The sequence below is a fragment of the Chrysemys picta genome, chromosome 12 (assembly GCF_011386835.1).
Source record: "Chrysemys picta bellii isolate R12L10 chromosome 12, ASM1138683v2, whole genome shotgun sequence".
Classification (NCBI taxonomy): Eukaryota; Metazoa; Chordata; order Testudines; family Emydidae; genus Chrysemys; species Chrysemys picta.
Window position 1 is genome coordinate 28575253 of NC_088802.1, and position 21610 is coordinate 28596862.

The 21610-nt window shown below is 46.4% G+C and overlaps 1 long non-coding RNA gene across 2 annotated transcripts; it reads right to left on the reverse strand.

Moving 5' to 3' along the window:
* Nucleotides 1-659: 659 nt before the first annotated feature.
* LOC135974476 (uncharacterized) lies at nt 660-17170 on the reverse strand. 2 transcript variants are annotated; one of them, XR_010591736.1, is made up of 3 exons: nt 16052-17170; nt 12379-14697; nt 660-3119 (listed from the first exon to the last, which is right to left on the reverse strand). It is a non-coding gene; the product is annotated as an uncharacterized LOC135974476 (long non-coding RNA). The 2 variants fall into 2 exon arrangements; XR_010591737.1 differs by having other exon boundaries at nt 1180-3119; nt 12379-12784; nt 16052-17158.
* Between the last annotated feature and the right edge of the window lie 4440 nt (nt 17171-21610).

Genomic DNA, 21610 nt, shown 5'->3' on the forward strand with positions numbered 1-21610 from the left:
AGGGAGATGCCTCAGCCAAGAGGCCTTGTAGGCCAGACTTGCAGGGGGATCATAACCCCGACCGGGCGGGGGCGACGCTGGGAAGAAGGGTCCTGCCACCTAGAGCCTGAGAGCGTGTGGCCACCACCGGAGCAAGTGTCCAACCCACAGCGTCCCTGCAGCACAGACAGGGCCTGAGAAGCAGGCCTGGGACCTACAAGGAACAGACTGAACTGCCCTGACGTTCCAGGGACACTGTTTGTAATGTTCCCTGCCACAGAGCAGGGTGATGTGTTTTCCTCTAACCTTTCCCATTTTTCCTTATTCTTTTTTAAAATTAATTGTTAATTAAACAACTTGTATTTGCTTTAAATTGTATGAAATGATCAGTGGGTCAGGGAGGTGCCCAGTGCAGAGAGAGTACCCCGGAGTGGGGACACCCTAGCCCCTGTCCTGGGTGACCACCGCAGGGGTGGGGGTCGAGCCCCCCAGGAATCCTGGGCCCAGCCTTGTCGGGGTTTATGAGGACTCTGCCAGACAGGAGAGTGGAAGGGGAGTCCTCTGGGTAAAGGAAGTGGGAGCGAGGACTCGGATCTTTTCACTAGCCCACTTCACCGGGGTAGTGCAGAAGCCAGGAAAGTTCCCCACAATAGCGGGACCATTCCCCCGCTTACATACAAATCAGATTTTACCCACAAATCACGCTGTTGCCAATCCTTTAGAATCTAAAATCATAAAAGGAAAAAGATATAGATAAGAGCTAAAATTGGTTAAATGAAATCAATTACATACAGTAATGGCAAAGTTCTTAGTTCAGACTTGTAGCAGGGATGGAATAAACTGCAGGTTCAAATCAAGTCTCTGGAGTACATCCACAGCTGGGATGGTTCATTCAGTCCTTTGTTCAGAGCTTCAGTTTGTAGCAAAGTTTCTCCAGAAGTGAGAAGCAGGATTGAAGACAAAATGGAGGAGTTTTCAGGGCCTTTTATATCCTCTGCCTGTGGAAGGACACCCCTTTGTCTTACTGTGGAATTCACAGCAGCAAGATGGAGTTTGGAGTCACATGGGCAAGTCACATGTCCATGCATGACTCAGTTCTTTACAGGCCGACGCCATTGTTTACATGTTAGTTTGAACGTTCCCAGGAAAGCTCAGATGTAGATTGGCGTCTCCCAAAGTTCATTGTCAGTTAAGTGTTTCTTGATAGGACTATTCTCAATAAGTGCCCATTCTTAAGAAGTTGACCAAATGCTTCACTGAGGCTACTTAGAATCAAAACACATTGAGATACAAGTACATAGCCAACATTCATAACTTCAACTACAAAAATGATACACACATACAGATAGCATAATCATAACCAGCAAATTACAACCTCTTCATAGACACCTCAACGACAACCTTTATACCATATTTGCTGCAAATATAGAACAGTGGTTGCAACAATGATCTATACGGTCACAGTTTATGTCAATAACATCACACCCATGCTCAAGTAAGTGCTCTGATGCGCGGATCCAAAATTTGCATCAGTTCCATTGGGACTTCATCTTCTCCAGACTGATTGTGCTGGGGGCTCTGCCTGTCTCAGCTACCACCGCCACCTGGGAACCCCAATCGATTCAAGCTTCCTGGAGTTGTGAGAACCCATCTCTCTCTAGTTATAGCCTTCTGACCCTGACTTGTGTGATCAGTTATAGTTTTCTAAACCTGACTTTTGTAATCAAATTTAAGTTAGATTTAATATTATAACTGTTTTGTTTGTTTGGCTCCTCTTGTATGGTTATTATCTAGCAATAATTAACTTTCATGGTTAAGTTGGTTGCTTCTCTCTCTCTCCCTCCCTCGTGGGTATTTTTGGCTTTCCCATTCGTTCTGCAGCAACGCTCCTCGAACCTAAACTAAAGATCCCTACAGCGTCCAAAAATCCTGTGGGGTTTGCTCATCAAGTGTGTTACTACCAGAACAATTGTAAGGTGAAAGTGGGGATAGGGATGTGCTGAACCTGGGGCATATGAGGGTGGCAGCTTGGAAGTGCTGCTCGATCCAGCCTACTGAGTCAAGAGCCATATAAGGGGTCAGCTTGGGAGTGCTGATTAACCCAGTCCTCTCAGACACGCTCTGTTAATGTGTGTGCGTGTGTTCATCTGATTCTAGGGTTGGAAGAACCCAGCACTGGGGAATCTAGGTCTTGCAGGATAGCTCCATTGGGAGGAACTTGCAGAAGGGAGAAGTAGAACTCCGTATGAGAACACAAGTGACACAAGCAGTACATTGATAGAATTACCAACCCCCTTTCCCCCCAGAAGAGTAACCCTAATAAATGAGCATACCTCAAAGTAATGGGCAAATCTGGTAACAGTGTGAATTGGATTAATCACCAATTGATTGTTAACATTAGTTTGAACCACGTATGTACCAATCAAATTAATTACAGGTGGTTCCAAAATCCACACTTCTATACCTTTTATTCCATGGGATATCTGCAAGAGCAATTTCCTCTGCATATTAATAACCATTTTACCAAGGCACCATTTAACCACCCTATTATCCAAACATCCTTTAGCCTTATTATAAATTTCCTGAGAACCTGGGGCTTTCAAAGGGAAAGGCAAAAGAATTTTCCATTCCCCTCCTGGTGTCATTATCTGTAGTCCCTCCTCCCCTCCCCCCCCCGTCTTCTTGTCCACAAGTCAACACACTTGGGTGTAGTACAATTACAGAGCAGCCTGTCAACTCTTAGCGACAACCGTTTTCACCTGGGTAGCCTTTAATTCCTGCAACTAACAAATCTGCTCCCCCACCTGTGTATACATAAAGATGGTGATGTTGCCACCGAAGTGGTAGGGATTCTGTAGTCGCCAATGTAAATCCTTTGCAATCCAAACCATGATACATTGCCTTTCTTCTCTCATTCCCATGCTAATATTTACTTTGTCCAAGTCCAAGCCTTTCAGTTTTACTGAAGTCGGATTATATCCATCCAAGGGGCCTAAAAGGGTGATTGATTTTCCCGACATGTTGGGATCAGTAGTAATGTTGAGGGTGTTGTTCACTTTACATTCCACTGTCATCCACGGGAAGTCTCCCAACACCTCAAAAACAACAGGTTCTGGATTCACACCACCAAAAGAGCAGATCTACAATCCAAACACCAGCAAAAACAGTTGTGCATCTCCAAAATCTTCCAGCATCTATGCAATTAATAATCTAAAATACAAAACAAAACTCCCCGCCCTGTATAGTGGGAGTTATACATTAACATTTAAACTAAATGTATTAACTTGTACTCAGACCCAGCCAGGCCTGAGTTCTCCTCCCCCACTTCTTGGGAAAGGGCTCTTGAACTTTTCACTGTGCTCCAAGTGCCCTTTTGGGGTTCAGCATGTGCAATTATTTTAATTTGTTTGGAGTTGGTCAGGGCTATCCCCTTTCCAGTATTTCAGCTGTGAGGAGTGAAACCATTTCAATGTGGCTTTCTTCCCAGACTGGATTTCTAGCTGATAAACTGGGATTTGCTTTTTTGCAAATTCTCACAGGCCCTGCCCCGACTGGATTTAGATCATGAGCTCTGTAACCAGTTTGTACATAGAATCATAGAATATCAGGGTTGGAAGGGAACTCAGGAGGTCAACTAGTCCAACCCCCTGCTCAAAGCTACTTGTGCCATTGCTTGTTGTGCCAGAATTTCCAGTTCTATCTGCTTGTTTCCCAGGCTTCTTGCATTTGTGTATAAGCACTTAAGATAACTTGCTGATCATCCTGCTTGCTCAGTATGAGGCAGGAGTCCTCCCCTCTTGCGCTCTCCTGCTCATGCTTCCTCCTCGTATCCCACTTCCCCACTTACTTCAGGGCTTTGGTCTCCTTCCCCCCCCCGCCCCCATGAACCTAGTTTAAAGCCCTCCTGTCATAACTATAAAGGGAAGGGTAATAGCTGTCCTGTGTACAGTACTATAAATCCCTCCTGGCCAGAGACTCCAAAATCCTTTTCCCTGTAAAGGGTTAAGAAGCTCAGGTAACCTGGCTGACATCTGACCTAAAGGACCAATAAGGGGACAAGATACTTTCAAATCTTGGGGGGGGGGAAGGTTTTTGTTTGTGTTCTTTGTTTGGGAGTGTGTTCGTTCTCCGGGAATGAGAGGGACCAGACATCAATCCAGGTTCTCCACATCTTTCTAAACAAGCCTCTCCTGTTTCAAACTTGTAAGTAAATAGCCAGGCAAGGCGTGTTAGTTTTCCTTTGTTTTTCTCAACTTGTAAATGTACCTTTTACTAGAGTGTTTATCTTTGTTTGCTGTACTTTGAACCTGAGACTAGAGGGGAGTCCTCTGAGCTCTTTAAGTTTGATTACCCTGTAAGGTTAATTTCCATACTGATTTTACAGAGATGATTTTTACCTTTTTCTTTAATTAAAAACCTTCTTTTTAAGAACCTGATTGATTTTTCCTTGTTTTAGATCCAAAGGGGTTTTGGATCTTGATTCACCAGGACTTGGTGGGAGGAAGGAGGGGGGATGGTTAATTTCTCCCTGTTGTAGATCCCAGTGGGGGGTTGGAACTGATTCACCAGGAGTTGGTGGGAGGAAGGAGGGGAATGGTTAATTTCTCCTTGTTTTAAGATCCAAGGGGTTTTGGATTTGTTTTCACCAGGGATTTGGTGAGGGTTTTTCAAGGCTTCCCAGGGAGGGAATCCATTGATGGTGGCAGCCGAACCAGAGCTAAGCTGGTAGTTAAGCTTAGAAGTTTTTCACGCAGGCCCCTACATTTGTACCCTAAAGTTCAAAGTGGGGATCTCAGTCCTGACATGGTGGCAGCGGTGGGATCATTTTAAACCCAAAAGCCAGTGAGATTTTTTTTTTCCTTCTAGCTGCTTGGAAAGCCGAGCTGGAAGTAGATAGATGCATATCTTATCTCTCCTTGCCTGAAGGCAGAGGTGTTAAGTTTTTTTTTACAGGTCCTTTGTTAAGAGAAGGGTTCAATTAGCAAATGACTGGTAAAAGGTATTTACAAGCTGAATTGTTTTTTTTTCTTTTTACATCCTCGGGAGTAGCTAGTTAGAAAGTTACTGTTAACTCTGCAGCAGCCAGAGCTGAGAGCTTCCCAGTTTGTCAACTGCAAAGGGGGTTACCCAGCACAAGAAAACAGGAAAATGACTACCAAAGAAGTAGCTAACAAAATAGAACTGGCCAAACTAGAAGCAGAAGAAAATGAAAGAAAACATCAGAGACTGCTTCAATTAACAAAACTCGAGACAGAGCAGAGAGAAAGAGAAGAAAAAGCCAAAGAGGAGGCCCACAAGAGAGAGATGGAGCTGAAAGAAAAAGAGATGGAGGAGAGAGAAAAAGAAAGGAAGCATGAACTGGAACTAGCAAAGGCTAAGCAGGATGCACCAGCCAATGCTAACAACCCCCCTCCAGGTACCACTTCCCATCCCAGAAAATTCCCCATCTACAAGGCAGGCGATGATACTGAGGCCTTCTTAGAAAATTTTGAAAGGGCCTGCCTTGGATACAGCATCACTGCAGACCAGTACATGGTAGAGCTGAGGCCGCAGCTCAGTGGACCCTTAGCAGAGGTGGCGGCTGAAATGCCTAAGGAACACATGAACAGTTATGAACTTTTTAAAAACAAGGCCAGACTCAGAATGGGGCTAACACCCGAGCATGCCCGTCGGCGGTTCAGAGCCCTAAAGTGGAAACCGGATGTGTCATTTACCCGTCATGCCTACCACATTGACAAAAATTGTGATGCCTGGGTATCAGGAGCAAATGTTAAATCTCTGGAAGATCTGCTTTCCCTAGTAAAAATGGAGCAGTTTTTAGAGGGTGTTCCTGAGGAAATAAAAAGGTACATCCTAGATAGGAAGCCCAAAACTGTAACTGAGGCGGGGGAGATTGGAGCCCAATGGGTGGAGGTGGCAGAAAAGAAAAAAACTAGTAGCAGTTGGAGCGAATATCAGAAGGGGCAAGCCGAAACAAAACCTTACCACCGGGGACAACCCAAGGCCCCACCCACATCCCAAGGGAAACCCCAGACGCCTTCTCACCCCACCACACCAGTCTCCACCAACCAACCTCGTCCCGGTGATACCTTAGCAGGGCGATGTTTTAAATGTAATGGACTGGGACATATAAAGGCTCACTGCCCCAAGAACCCCAACCGAGTACAGTTCATTACACCCCAATCACACCAAAGATCCCCAAACCCAGATGCCTCTCTCATACCCTCGGAGCGAAGGGAAACCTTGAGAGTGGGCGGAAGGAAGGTTACCGCGTGGAGGGACACTGGGGCTCAAGTGTCAACTATCCACCAATCCCTAGTGGACCCCAAACTCATCAACCCAGAGGCTACAGTGACAATTCAACCCTTCGTGTCACAATCTGTAACCTTGCCTACAGCCACGTTGCATGTCCAGTACAAGGGCTGGTCAGGAATGTGGACTTTTGCAGTCTATGACAATTATCCCATTCCCATGCTGCTGGGGGAAGATTTGGCCAACCATGTGAAGGTAGCCAAGAGGGTGGGAATAGTCACCCGCAGCCAGGCTAAGCAAGCTTTCACCCCCATCCCTGTTCCTGAGCCGTCCACCAGGGCCCCGTCTGTGTTACCGGAGACCCAGACAAAGGTGGTGGAACTGGATCCTCTGCCAACGACTGCAACAGCCGTAGTGGATCCAATCCCAGAGACCCAGCCAAAGCCAGTCCCAGAACCGGAACTGGCAACGCAACCAGCACCAGAACCATTGCCAGCCCTGAATCCAGCGCTTGCAAACCCGTCTACAACTCCAATGCCAGAGGGCACCAGCGAGCCTGAACTGGCAGAAGCAGCAGATAACCCTACCCAAGAGGCTCAGCCAGAGCCTGAGATACCACATAGTGCACCAGCGGACAGCGGTTCACAGTCAATGGAAACAGCCCCAGCACCTGCATCGCTTCCAGAGGGATCAAACCCCAGTCCACAGTCCAAGGAGGAACTGATGTCTCCAGCATCAAGGGAACAGTTCCAGGCCGAGCAGGAAGCAGATGACAGCCTTCAGAAAGCTTGGGCGGCGGCGCGGAGCACCCCACCGCCTCTCAGCTCTTCTAATCGATCCCGGTTTGTTGTAGAACAAGGACTTTTATACAAGGAGACTCTTTCTGGTGGGCACCAGGAAGACTGGCATCCTCAAAGGCAGTTGGTAGTTCCCACTAAGTATCGGGTAAAGCTCTTGAGCTTAGCCCATGATCATCCCAGTGGCCATTCTGGGGTGAACAGAACCAAGGACCGGTTGGGGAAGTCCTTCCACTGGGAGGGAATGGGCAAGGACGTTGCTAATTATGTCCGGTCTTGTGAGGTGTGCCAACGAGTGGGAAAGCCCCAAGACCAGGTTAAAGCCCCTCTCCAGCCACTACCCATAATTGAGGTCCCATTTCAGCGCGTAGCTGTGGATATTCTGGGTCCTTTCCCAAAGAAGACACCCAGAGGAAAGCAGTACGTACTGACTTTCATGGATTTTGCTACCCGATGGCCGGAAGCAGTACCCTTAAGCAACACCAGGGCTAAAAGTGTGTGCCAGGCATTAACAGACATTTTTGCCAGGGTAGGTTGGCCCTCCGACATCCTTACAGATTCGGGAACGAACTTCCTGGCAGGAACCATGGAAAGCCTGTGGGAAGCTCATGGGGTGAATCACTTGGTTGCCACCCCTTACCACCATGAAACCAATGGCCTGGTGGAGAGGTTTAATGGAACTTTGGGGGCCATGATACGTAAATTTGTAAATGAACACTCCAATGATTGGGACCTCGTGTTGCAGCAGTTGCTTTTTGCCTACAGGGCTGTACCACATCCCAGTTTAGGGTTTTCACCATTTGAACTTGTGTATGGCCGTGAGGTTAAGGGGCCATTACAGTTGGTGAAGCAGCAATGGGAGGGGTTTACGCCTTCTCCAGGAACAAACATTCTAGACTTTGTAAGCAACCTACAAAACACCCTCCGACATTCTTTGGCCCTTGCTAAAGAAAACCTAAAGGATGCTCAGGAAGAGCAAAAGGCCTGGTATGATAAACATTCCAGAGAACGGTCCTTCAAAGTAGGAGACCAAGTCATGGTCTTAAAGGCAATCCAGGCCCATAAAATGGAAGCGTCGTGGGAAGGACCATTCACGGTCCAGGAGCGCCTAGGAGCTGTTAACTATCTCATAGCCTCCCCCACCTCCAACATAAAGCCTAAGGTATACCATGTTAATTCTCTTAAGCCCTTTTATTCCAGAGAATTAAACGTTTGCCAGTTTACAGCCCAGGAAACAGATGACGCGGAGTGGCCTGAAGGTGTCTACTACGAAGGAAAAAAGGATGGTGGCGTGGAAGAGGTGAACCTCTCCATGACCCTTGGACGTCTGCAGCGACAGCAGATCAAGGAGCTGTGCACAAGCTTTGCACCAATTTTCTCAGCCACTCCAGGATGGACCGAACGGGCATACCACTCCATTGACACAGGTAATGCTCACCCTATTAGAACCCCACCCTACCGGGAGTCACCTCATGCCAAAACTGCTATACAAAGGGAGATCCAGGACATGCTACAGATGGGTATAATCCGCCCCTCTAAGAGTGCATGGGCATCTCCAGTGGTTCTAGTTCCCAAACCAGATGGGGAAATACGCTTTTGCGTGGACTACCGTAAGCTAAATGCTGTAACTCGTCCTGACAACTATCCAATGCCACGCACAGATGAGCTATTGGAGAAATTGGGACATGCCCAATTCATCTCTACTTTAGACTTAACCAAGGGGTACTGGCAAGTACCACTAGATGAACCCGCTAAGGAAAGGTCAGCCTTCGTCACCCAGGCAGGGGTGTATGAATTCAACGTACTCCCTTTCGGGTTGCGAAATGCACCCGCCACCTTCCAAAGACTTGTAGATGGTCTCCTAGCGGGATTGGGAGAATCTGCAGTTGCCTACCTCGATGATGTGGCCATTTTTTCTGATTCATGGGCAGAGCACCTGGAGCACCTGGAAAAAGTTTTCGAGCGCATCCAGCAGGCAGGACTAACTGTTAAGGCTAAAAAGTGTCAAATAGGCCAAAACAGAGTGACTTACCTGGGGCACCAGGTGGGTCAAGGAACTATAAATCCCATACAGGCCAAAGTGGATGCTATCCAAAAGTGGCCGGTTCCAAAGTCTAAGAAACAGGTCCAATCTTTCTTAGGCTTGGCTGGATATTATAGGCGATTTGTACCCCACTACAGCCAAATTGCCGCCCCGCTGACAGACCTAACCAAAAAGAAACAGCCAAATGCAGTTCAGTGGACTAATGAGTGTCAAAAGGCCTTTAACCAGCTTAAGGCAACACTCATGTCTGACCCTGTGCTAAGGGCCCCAGACTTTGACAAACCGTTCCAAGTAACCACAGATGCGTCCGAGCGAGGCGTGGGAGCAGTTTTAATGCAGGAAGGACCGGATCAAGAATTCCATCCTGTTGTATTTCTCAGTAAGAAACTGTCTGAGAGGGAAAGCCATTGGTCAATCAGCGAAAAGGAATGCTATGCCATTGTGTACGCGATGGAAAAGCTACGCCCATATGTTTGGGGACGGCGTTTCCAACTACAAACAGACCATGCTGCGCTACAGTGGCTTCATACCGCCAAGGGAAATAACAAAAAACTTCTTCGGTGGAGTTTAGCTCTCCAAGATTTTGATTTTGAAATACAACACATTTCGGGAGCTTCTAACAAAGTGGCTGATGCACTCTCCCGGGAAAGTTTCCCAGAGTTAACTGGTTAACAATTGTTTTTGGAATGAAACATATTGTTAGTTTTTATATAATCAGTCGTATGTCTAAAGGTACATGTGTCTTATTAACTCTGTTTTCTCCTAAAACTCCAGGAAGAAATCACAGCCAGTGTGGAACCGAACATCCAACACTATCTGTGATTTGGGGGGCGTGTCATAACTATAAAGGGAAGGGTAATAGCTGTCCTGTGTACAGTACTATAAATCCCTCCTGGCCAGAGACTCCAAAATCCTTTTCCCTGTAAAGGGTTAAGAAGCTCAGGTAACCTGGCTGACATCTGACCTAAAGGACCAATAAGGGGACAAGATACTTTCAAATCTTGGGGGGGGGAAAGGTTTTTGTTTGTGTTCTTTGTTTGGGAGTGTGTTCGTTCTCCGGGAATGAGAGGGACCAGACATCAATCCAGGTTCTCCACATCTTTCTAAACAAGCCTCTCCTGTTTCAAACTTGTAAGTAAATAGCCAGGCAAGACGTGTTAGTTTTCCTTTGTTTTTCTCAACTTGTAAATGTACCTTTTACTAGAGTGTTTATCTTTGTTTGCTGTACTTTGAACCTGAGACTAGAGGGGAGTCCTCTGAGCTCTTTAAGTTTGATTACCCTGTAAGGTTAATTTCCATACTGATTTTACAGAGATGATTTTTACCTTTTTCTTTAATTAAAAACCTTCTTTTTAAGAACCTGATTGATTTTTCCTTGTTTTAGATCCAAAGGGGTTTTGGATCTTGATTCACCAGGACTTGGTGGGAGGAAGGAGGGGGGATGGTTAATTTCTCCCTGTTGTAGATCCCAGTGGGGGGTTGGAACTGATTCACCAGGAGTTGGTGGGAGGAAGGAGGGGAATGGTTAATTTCTCCTTGTTTTAAGATCCAAGGGGTTTTGGATTTGTTTTCACCAGGGATTTGGTGAGGGTTTTTCAAGGCTTCCCAGGGAGGGAATCCATTGATGGTGGCAGCCGAACCAGAGCTAAGCTGGTAGTTAAGCTTAGAAGTTTTTCACGCAGGCCCCTACATTTGTACCCTAAAGTTCAAAGTGGGGATCTCAGTCCTGACACCTCCTCACTAGGTTAGCCAGCCTGCTTGCGAAGATGCTCTTCCCTCTCTTTGTTAGGTGGAGCCCATCCCTGCCTAGCAATCCTTCTTCTTGGAACACCATCCCATAACCATACCCTTATCTGCCACACCTGGGTATTCAAAATTGGACCCATTCTCTGATCTATTTTTCAAACGTTGGCTCCTAGGGCCATAGCAACCTGCCTAGGAGTACTAGCAACAACTTTTAACAGCTGTTGAATCCACTGGTCTGTAAGGACCCAGGGTTGCAGATTATCAGGCAGTGTCCCATTTACTCACCATTGTTCTGGAAGGCACGTCTCTTCCAGTCATTACCTCAATTGGGGTAACTCCATGGGAGGTCATAGAGCTCCTTATGGCCATAAGAATAAATGGCAGTTTCTGATCCCAATCCTTACCTTGCTGGTTCACTACTTTTCTCAAAGCCATTTAAAGTGTGGTTAGACTGTTCTACATGGCTTGAACAACTTTGAGGGTATCCTGCTATATGCAATCTCTGCTTAATCCCAAATGCTTGACAAATCCTTTTGTAATATCCCCAATGAAATGGAGTCCTTGGTCCAAATCAATTTCTTTCAGAATACCCCACCTGGCTATTACGTGCTCAATCAGCACACACAGGCTGTGTTATTTCAGGTGGAGATAGCTTCAATCCTTTTTGTGAATGGATCAACAATTACTAAACGATACTGATTACCCCTGGCTATTCTTACTAAAGGGCCAATGTAATCAAGTTGTAAATAAACCCAAGGCCCCTTCATTCTCTGGTGTCCCAGAGGCCCTTTGATTGCTTTAGAATCAGCATTATTGGGTGCACAGGGCAAACAGTTATTTACAAACTGTTCCACATCACTTCTCATGTTTGAAAGCCACGGGCTGGTGGTCAATCTAGCGAATGTATTCCTATTCCCAAATGCCCCCCGCCCCCTCCATGGGCTAGAGAAATCATTTCTGTTCTTAATGCTGTGGGTACCACCCAAATGTCTCTTTCTTCCCCAGTCTTAGTGGCTAGGATTAATTTGGATTCATGCTGTCACACTGTCCATTCTCTGGACTTTCCTCTTGCCATTGGCTCTGCTAGACTGGGGTCCTGACTTTGAAGGGTGATTAAATCCATCTGTCCAAGGTCTCCTTTCTTTGTTGCTGCTACAGTGGCTAGGCCTTCCTTTGGCAAATTCTCCCCAAACTGGTGGTTAACACTGTAGTTAGATTCACCAACCAGTCACAAGCTGTGTTCCTGATCCCCCACACTGATTATCAAGAAGCTGTAAAAAGAAAGCACACTGCACCCCTTTACTGCATTCCAGTTCTCTGACTCCCAATCAGCACATAGGTCCAGTAAGGTGAGGAGCTATTTAAAACTTCGTTCACTAAACAAAATGTTCTTCTGATTCCCAAAGCGCCAGCCACATGACCAGATCAAAACTAGTTTGGATCTTACCCAAAATACCACACTACCAGCCAATCCTTTAGTATCTAAAACTAAAGGTTTTATTATAAAAAGAAAAGAAAGAGAAGAGAGTTGTTAAATGGTCAAAGCAATCAGATACATACATAAGACTTCAGAGTCCACCTATCAGGCTCTTAGCAGCAATGGTGAGTTTGCAGAGTCCCCCTAGAACACACCCAAAGCTTGGATAGGTCTGTCAGTCCTTTGTTCAAAGCTTCAGTTTGTAGAGAAGTTACTCCAGAGATAAGAAGCAGGATTGAAGACCAAATGGAGAATATGCAGCTGCCTTTTATATCTTTTGCCATGTGGCTTCTACATCCTTTGTCCCAAACACAAGCTCACAGCACACTGGCATGGAAAAGCACTTGGAGTCACCTCTCCACAGACATGTCCCTACATGTCCTGCTGACTCATAGGCGTAGCTCCTGACTTCTCTCAGTGGGTTCATTGTACAGCTGATTGTCCTCGATGGGCCATCAACCAGGCTAGATAGTGCTGAAGCCCATCTATCTGTGGTGGTCACCCAGAAACACAGCACAAGTTTGATATACAAATATAACACATATTTATAACTCACAATACAAAGAGGATACATACATATAAACATTATTTTCACACTTATTAAGTCATCACTTTTCCGCTGATACTTACATGGCATATCTTGTAAGATTCATTGCAATTTTGTAATATTGGCATCAATAATATTATAAATGATCACCCATATCCCATACAGTGTCACACAAGGGAATGCCCTTCCCATCCCAAAGCCACTCCCAGATAATTTACTTGTTGGAAACACAACGGGGCTTTCTTTGGGCTTACTTTAGACATAGCTTCCTGAATCTGAAGTGTCCAATACTTCAAAATTGTCTTCCCTGGTCTGAGTGCAAATCAGGATATCATCAAAAAAATATATATATCACACTGTTTCTTTCAGGCATCCCATCCCACATCTTAACTACATGGGCATGACAAATAATAGGGGCATTGTTCCAGCCCATGGGGATCCTGACAAAATACAACTGCTTCCGTTGAAAGATAAAAGCATATTTGTAATAGCTATCTTGATGTAAAGGGATAGCAAGGAAAGCATTGGCCAAATCCAAAACTGAAAACAAATGGGCTGTAGTAATGTTGGCTGAGGTTCGGCCCTCATCGGGGCTGTGGGGTATCCCACCGCCTCGCTACAGTCCGCCGTCCATCCAGGTCCGGCGGCAGTCTGGGACAACAGACACACAGTTAGGGCTCAGGCCCGTAAGCAGGGGCTGAGCCAAGAGGTCGGAACCCAGGCCCTTAAGCAAGGGCTGAGGCAAAGTCTATAGCAGGCTAGGCCCTAGGTCAGGGCGGGGCAGCAATTAAATAGGCAATCAGAAACGCAGACCCTTGGGCAGGGGCTGAGTCAGTTTGTAGCAGCCCAGGCTCTAGGTCAGGGCGGGGCAGCAAGCCAATACTCAAGCAGATACCCAGACCTTTAAGTAGGGGTCTGGTCAGTTTGTGGCAGCCCAGGCCCTAGGTCAGGGCGGGGCAGCAAACCAATAGTCAAGCAGGTACTCAGCCTCTCTAGGCCAGGGGGAAAAGGGGGAGTCGGTGGCAGGGGGGAGGCAGGCCCTCCCACTCCACTGCGTCCCAGCCCGGGGCCCTAGCAGCGGCGGAAACTCGCTGCTGTCAGTGGGGATCCTGGCCGCAACACACTGACATCGGCTCTGGCAGTGCAGCAGCCAGACTGGGGTCGGCTGCCCCCGGGCTACTTCCACACTCCCCCCTCGTATGGTACCTGGGCCATCTTAGTGTCGTCGGTGCTCTCCACCAGCATTGGCTCCTCTGGGTAGGTAGCGAAGGGCAGGCTCAGCTCTTCCTCGGGGTAGCTGGCACAGGGCAGGCTTGGCCAGTCCTCCTCAGGGTAACTGGCACGGGGCAGGCTTGGCCAGTCCTCCTCAGGGTAACTGGCGAGAGGTAGGCTCGACCGGCCTGGTGAGTCAGCAGGCCGGTTGCAGCCTGTGGCTGTTTCCCAAGCGGGAGCTCGGCCACGGATGTCTGCTCTCTTCGCCGGCCTGGGCTCCACTGAGCTCTGCAGGCGGGCTTTTATACTTCCGGGTCGGGGCCGTGACCTCTGAGGGGCGGGCGCTGGACCCTGTGGCTCCACCCACATTGGTATTAGGGGAGGTTCAGCCCTCAGCGGGGCTGTGGGGTATCCCACCGCCTCGCTACATGGGCCCCTCCTGCAATGGAGGCCATTACCTCCAGATACTTAGCCACTACAGGTGCCATTGGTGGTGTCACCTGACTAAGGGGTCAAAAATCAACCACCAGTTTCCAGGTCTCACTGTCACTTTTAAGGACCCTTGGAGATATCAGCAAGCTACTGGATAGAGGCCCTTAAAGCATCTGAAGAACTGGACTGGCCCACGTGGACTCCAGAAATTCTGGCAATTAAAAGAGAAACACTGGGAGGTGTGGGCCAAGAATAAAACAGAATGTGGTAAAGTTGAGGCAGAAATCCTAGTTACAGGCCCTGATCTCCCACCCTAGAAGCACTACAGGTATCCAAGGGAGGCAGAAGCTAGCCTGAAAGAAACTATAGGCTTTTAAGCCAAGGGGTCTTAGCCCAAGCTTCAACGTCTCCTCAGAGAACCTCCTCTGGGTCAGTACCCACCAGAGCTATTCGAATCATGGGGAGAAACCCTTGAATCAAAGCCCATTTAAATTCATGTGACTCATGCACAGGATGTTGGGGATTAGTTAGCCCAGAGTACTTAAATGCCAATTTTTTCTTAGCCACATAGCTTTCTTGTTGTTTTTCTTGATGGAATATTACCACAAGACTTTTCCCTGGGAAAAGAGCATCTAACACTTCTCGTCATAGGTGAATAGGCATTTGGATATCATCATCTCCAAGAGGGATCCCTACCTGGGTACTATAAGTATGCCCTGCAAAATCCTCAGGGGTCATACCTTCCCTGACCACAGTTGCCACATCTGCTGGAGTAAGTCTGGGAGTGCCAGCTATCCTGGCCAGCCATCCCAAGGCTGTGCTCCGGTTTAACAGGCTAACTGATTTTACCTGCAGCCCTAACCTGATCGGGGGAAAGGGTCTAACCTCCATCCACTCTTCTGTTCCTCCCAACCTCTGTTTCTGTACTGAGGTGCTCACTATGGGAGCCATGGGCTGGGATTTCCACAACTCTTCCAGTGTTTCAAGCAGGGGGACCATATGGGGATTGCCCAGAAGTTCCCAAGGGAAAAGGAAGCTCCTGGGGATCATCCATCTCATAATTATAATGAGAAGGATGAGTCAAAATCCTCCTCTGACCCTCCCATGGGTCATTCCCATGTTCCTGTATAAAATCTGCCAAGCTGTTACCCAGAACCATTTCCAGCTTTGCTTTTTTTCCAGAGGTTCCTTTACCCAACCAGGCTGTGAGCTTGAGCCGTGAGTCAGTAATGTAATGTGGCCATAGATCAACTCACGGGCTATGACATGGAAAATAACAGGTTACAACCCTGTTCCACTGCCCCCCTCCCCTATTACAAACAAATTACTGGTATTAATCATCCCCTCCTCTCCATCACTCCTGGCTGGCTCACCAAATCTGGGTTTTCAGAACCCAAAGCAGTGGTAACTTTACTGTTTCACTACAAGCGATGTCAGGAATAAATCAATGGGAACACAGCGCTTCCAGCTGATGAGAGATTAAAGCAAGTATCTAAAACTACTATTTATTAGATTTAAGCACACACAGATGTAAGCAATAGGTTTAGAACATCCCGAATAATTACCTAGAATCTGAGATGGTATTGAGTAATTAGCAGCAGGTCAGCGATGGCGGGTCACTTCTCTCTGGGAGTATGGTGTCAGGAAAATGTCTCTCAGGATAGCTTCAAAGAACTATTCCAAAGTACACTGTATTATCTAGTCTTTTTTTAACTGACTTTTACAAAACACACAGCTCATTGTGACCCCTACTGGTCATCATCTCACCTAACTTCAATAAAATATTTATCAACAAAACATTCCTAACAATAACATAATATGCTTCTATATCAAAGATTGCAATTAGCTTGATCAAATTCCAGGGTAACATTCCCCTCAATTCCAGGGCAACATATTATGAAGATAAATGGCACAAATGAGGTTACATAGCTATTTCATCAAGACATACAAAATAAGGCAATTGTGGCAATTGTGTAAAGATCTTGGGTTCAGACCAATAACTGCACAAGTCTATTTATTTTGCAGTGTTCTTTATACTTATCTGTAGGTGTAATAAGAGATGTGAACGAGAATTTAAGGCAGAGGGACTGTTGTATTTTGGCATGCACCTTGTAAGGCAATGCAGCCTTCCCAGGGCTGCAATATAGGTGGTGTTTCCCTTTCACTACTACAGCAGCTGGGAAGGGGGAAGATCACCATCCTGGTTAAGAGCAATGCTGCATATCTTCCCATTGTGTCAAATGCCTTTTTGAATGAGATACTTCTCCCTCTTGGGAATTAGCTTCAGGATAACATCCTATAGAAAGGCAGCCTGAAGAGGTGTACTTTCAATTACTCTCATGGCCCCTCCTCTCAAGAGAGCTTGTGGACAAGGGAAAGGACATGCAGGAAAGGATGCTGGATGTGGTGAAGGGGCAAATAGTTGTGCTGAACAACATTGTGATGCTATGTTCATGGCCAGCACCCCAACCTAGCCATGTCCTGCAGCCTGTGGAGGACACAGGACAGTGGGAGCCACCTTTCACTCCCCCAAATGGCAAGCCCTGCCCGCACCATTCCACCCACCAAGACAGGGAGAACAGTTGCCATCTACACATTTTTGAGAGACCATTAGCACTGCCATGTGTATGTTCATCACTTTGGGCATGTTCTGCCACATGTCCATTGACTTGAGGTTTGCACTGTATCATGTTAAATCAAAGGTTTGATCATGTATAACTCAGCTGAAAAATTTCACCTAGTTATTTTTTCTAATAACAGGGCTTTGGAGCTGTGCTCCGGCTCCGCTCCAGCTCCAGGCAAAAACTTGCAGCTCCACTGTCCAGCTCTAGGCTCCGCTCCAAAGCCCTGTCTAATAATATCAATTCTTAATAAAATCGTTACCCAAACTCACTGCATTCTTTCCCTTTGTTACAGGACATTCATATTCTACCACTACACTCGGACATCAGTTTTGGAGCACATCACATCCCTGACTCTGTATCCTGATCAACTGAGATATCTTGCAGAGGCCCCTTCTGTGACTGTTCATAATATACACAAAGTCTCTCCATCTCCCAGTCATCACTGAGCATCTCCCATTTGCTCTGACAGATGTTGTGCAAAACGTAGCAAACACCTATGACAAAAGGCAGATATTGTTCAGCAGCCTCCAGCCTTGTCAGATGGTTCTTCCTCCTTCCCTTCAGTCTTCCTAACACCCACTCCACTGTCATTCTTCAGCTACTCAGGTGATAGTTAAACAGCTCCTTTCTCCTGTCCGAGTGTCCAGCAAAATGGTTCACAAGCTCAGGAGGCAGAGGTGAAGCTGTCTCTCAGAATCACAGGAGTGTAGGGTAGAAAGGGGGTGGATGCCAGGTAAGTTTCAAGTAAAATTATCAAAAGTACCAAACAATGATCAAAGGTGATAATTGGACTTATTTATAAATTGCTTCTTATATGACTAGTTCAGGAAAACCAAATGAAAAAATAGAATTATTGATTATGGTTATTAATGCTGTTGCAGATGTGATATGTCAAATGGGTAGGCTTGACCAAAAATTATTAGTCAAAGATTAATACAGCACAATACAGAAAAGAAGAGTACATACATTACTGACCCTCGAAAAGAGAACAGTTGTAACTGTCAAACCATCTAAAAGATTCTGTGCTGTCCCCTCCTGTATTTATATCTGACTGGGAGGAGTTTCACAATTTTCCTTACAACACTTTACCGAATACATCTTTTATATGAATTTTCATTGACATGTTTCTCACGGACAGTAAGACATCAATAATTGCTACACCGGTATGTGGGAGATAAGCTGTAAGTTTCAGCATGGCATACTTCTTACATTTGGACAGTTATACAGACCATGCACAACACAGGAACACTGAGATGCATGTACAAAAGACCAAAAAATTGTTTTGAACATTCCAATCATAGCATTTCAGAAATCAGAAAAGTTTAAAGGAATCCCCTTTCCTGGTATATTGTGTTTCATTCTGGAATTAAAACACTTCAGCTCTCTCTCTGATTAACATAAGTGAAAACATTTTGGGAAGATCATTACATGAAAACAGTGTAAGGAGTATGTACGATATTAGATATAATGTTAATATTGTAAATATTATTAATATTGTGTGACAAAGTTCCTCCTCTATCTTGGTGGGTCCTGTGCTTATTGGCGGATTTTCTTGCCTCAGAGATTCACCATGTGGGTTGGGGAACAGCCCAGAGACCTTCCCCTCTGGAAGAACCCACAGTCCAGGTCAATTGGGAGGTTTGGGGGGAATCCGGGCCCGCCCTCTACTCCGGGTTCCAGCCCAGGGCCCTGTGGACTGCCGCTGTCTATAGTGCCTCCTGTAACAGCTGCATGACAGCTACAACTCCCTGGGCTACTTCCCCATGGCCTCCTCCAAACACCTTCCTTATTCTCACCACAGGACCTTGCTCCTGGTGTCTGATAATGCTTGTGCTCCTCAGTCCTCCAGCAGTACGCCCCCTCACGCTCAGCTCCTTGCGCCTTTTGCTCCCAGCTCCTCACACTCTCACCATAAACTGAAGTGAGTTCTTTTTAAAACTCAGGTGCCCTGATTAGCCTGCCTTAATTGATTCTAGCAGCTTCTTCTTAATTGGTTCCAGGTGTCCTAATTAGCCTGCCTGCCTTAACTGGTTCTAGCAGGTTCCTGATTACTCTAGTGCAGCCCCTTCTCTGGTCACTCAGGGAACAGAAAACTACTCATCCAGTGACCAGTATATTTGCCCTCTACCAGACTCCTGTACCCCACTGGTCTGGGTCTGTCACAATTGGTTAACAATATAGACCTTACAGACTTTTTCACATCTACCGCCACATATATTGCAGTAGCTAGGTACAGTACAATATCTAGAGGTTGTTGTGTTTCACAAGGTTCCTGTATTTTAACTTTTGCTAAGTTTTCATTCTTTAGCACAGAAACAAAACAGAAGTTTATACAAAACCAATAACACTTACCTATCATACAGCTTAGAGAATTTAACATAAAATATAAAGGACTGCAAATATAATATACTTTACTTATTCACAATTGAGTGCTTACTTATTTTGGATACTTTTCGATTTATATTTATAGTTGCTACAATAACCTGTGCCCATACTTTAATTAATACCTTTTAACATTTTACTTATAAGAACTGATACCCCAATACATTCTATTCACACAAACTGGTAGTTAATAAAAAAGCAATTTACACTCCTGGCTTACAGTTCTGTTTGTGAGAGCACAGATTTTACTAAAATGTAGGGCTGTCAAGCGATTAAAAAAAATTAATTGTGATTAATCACAGTTTTAATTGCACTGTTAAATAATAATAGAATACCATTTATTTAAATATTTTTTGAAGTTTTCTATATTTTCAAATATAGGCTCGGGGCTGGGGCGTCTAGGTTTCAGTCCTGCTTGGGGCTCAGGGCTTCAGCCTCCCTTGGGGTGCCGGCTTCAGCCCCCCTTGGGGTGCCAAGCTTCAGATGCTCTGGGGCTTCAACCCCTCTTAGGGCAGGTGTCTTCAGCCTGCTCCCCCATCCAGCTCTGGAGCTGCAGGCTGGGGCTTCAGCCAGTAGCGTAGCTAAGGGGGGTACAGGGGAAGCAGCCGCTTCCCCTGAGGACATTTTCCAAAAGCTGCGCCTTTCTGCACAGCCAGCACTGGGCTCCGGACTCGGAGTCTGGAGCCGGGTTTTGCGTGCGGCCGTCGGCTTGCTCTCGGCTCCGCACCACCCTCCTCCCCCATCCCCAGCCCTGCTCGCTCACTCTGGGGCTGCAGGCAGCTTCAGCTGGTTGCCTGGCTCCCTGGGGATGAGGAGGAGGAGGCTCCCGGCAGATCCCAGAGGCTCCCGGCAGATCCCCTTAACCCTAGGTGTTAGACAAACCTTCCTACAGTTTTCCTAGGGAGGACGTGTGAGAGTTTGCAGCAGCCACAGCCCAAGGAGGGAGGGGTGGCACTCTACTGTTTAAAAATGTTGCAGACACGTTTTCTCTCAGCAGTAATTTTCAACCTGGTCTTTGGGCTGGGCTGGACTCTGGCTTTCTGGCCAATAGGAAAACCAGCTTCCTAGAGATGTTTGTCCATAATGCTTCTAGGCTCTTGCTCATGAGGAGGTTTGGAAAAATTAGATTTTTTTTCTCAAATCGGTAAATGTCAGTAATCGTAGATTTCATCACACATGCACAAACTGACCAAACCCCCCCCACTGCTGATAACTGAAATTGACAGGCAAGGTAGCTTGATTACTTCTCAGAGTTTGATTTAAGGCTCTTGACATTCTGTATAGTTTGACAGGTGATGTTGCCAACGGGTGTTTTAACGGTTTATGAAGCTTTCACTTGTTCAATGTCAGCACCGACTGTTAAATAAATATTGCCTGACCCCCCCCCCAATTTCCTGCAACTGTGAAGATAAAAATGGTTTTAAGCATTTTCCCCCTATCATTTTGCACAACCACGAAAACTTATTTTTATGCTTTTTTTTAAATCAATTTATCTGTTGAAATTATAAAAAAATACAAATTGAGTTGTACCACTTGCCTTGTGAGTTTGCCAGTTAGCAGCATCCAGCCTTGAGCTAAATACTTAGGAGGGACACACACACTGAACCCCCAACCTCTTTGTAACCAACAGAGCTGGAGGGCTAGAGGCAGGTCTCTGCCCCAAGAAGTGTAGGGAGCATCTAGCCACTGCAGCAGGGAGACTCGTGTTAGCTCAAGCTGATCTAGCATTAAGAACAGTTCTGTGGATGGTGTAGCTCTGCCTAGCCATCTGAGCTCGGATCCCAGTGGGCAAACAGGGGCATTAGCCCGAACTGCTGCCCACACCAAATGTCTGCACCCATTAGCTCAAGCTAAGCGAGCATGAGTCCTTCTGCTCGGCCTGGGAATCATGCAGTGTAGACATATCCTTAGAGTTCAGCCAGAGAGGCTGATCCAAGCCTGAGGTGGAGCAGAACCAAGGTCATTGCTGGAAGGCTTCACAGAAACAGCCTGGGCAGGGAGGAGTGGAAGGTGGGGGAGCTGCAAACGAAGGAGGCAGCGCTGAGGCCAAGGGGCTGTTTGTGAAAGAAGGGGCGAAGATGAGAATGATGCACTGGAGTAGCAATGTGTATTGATGAG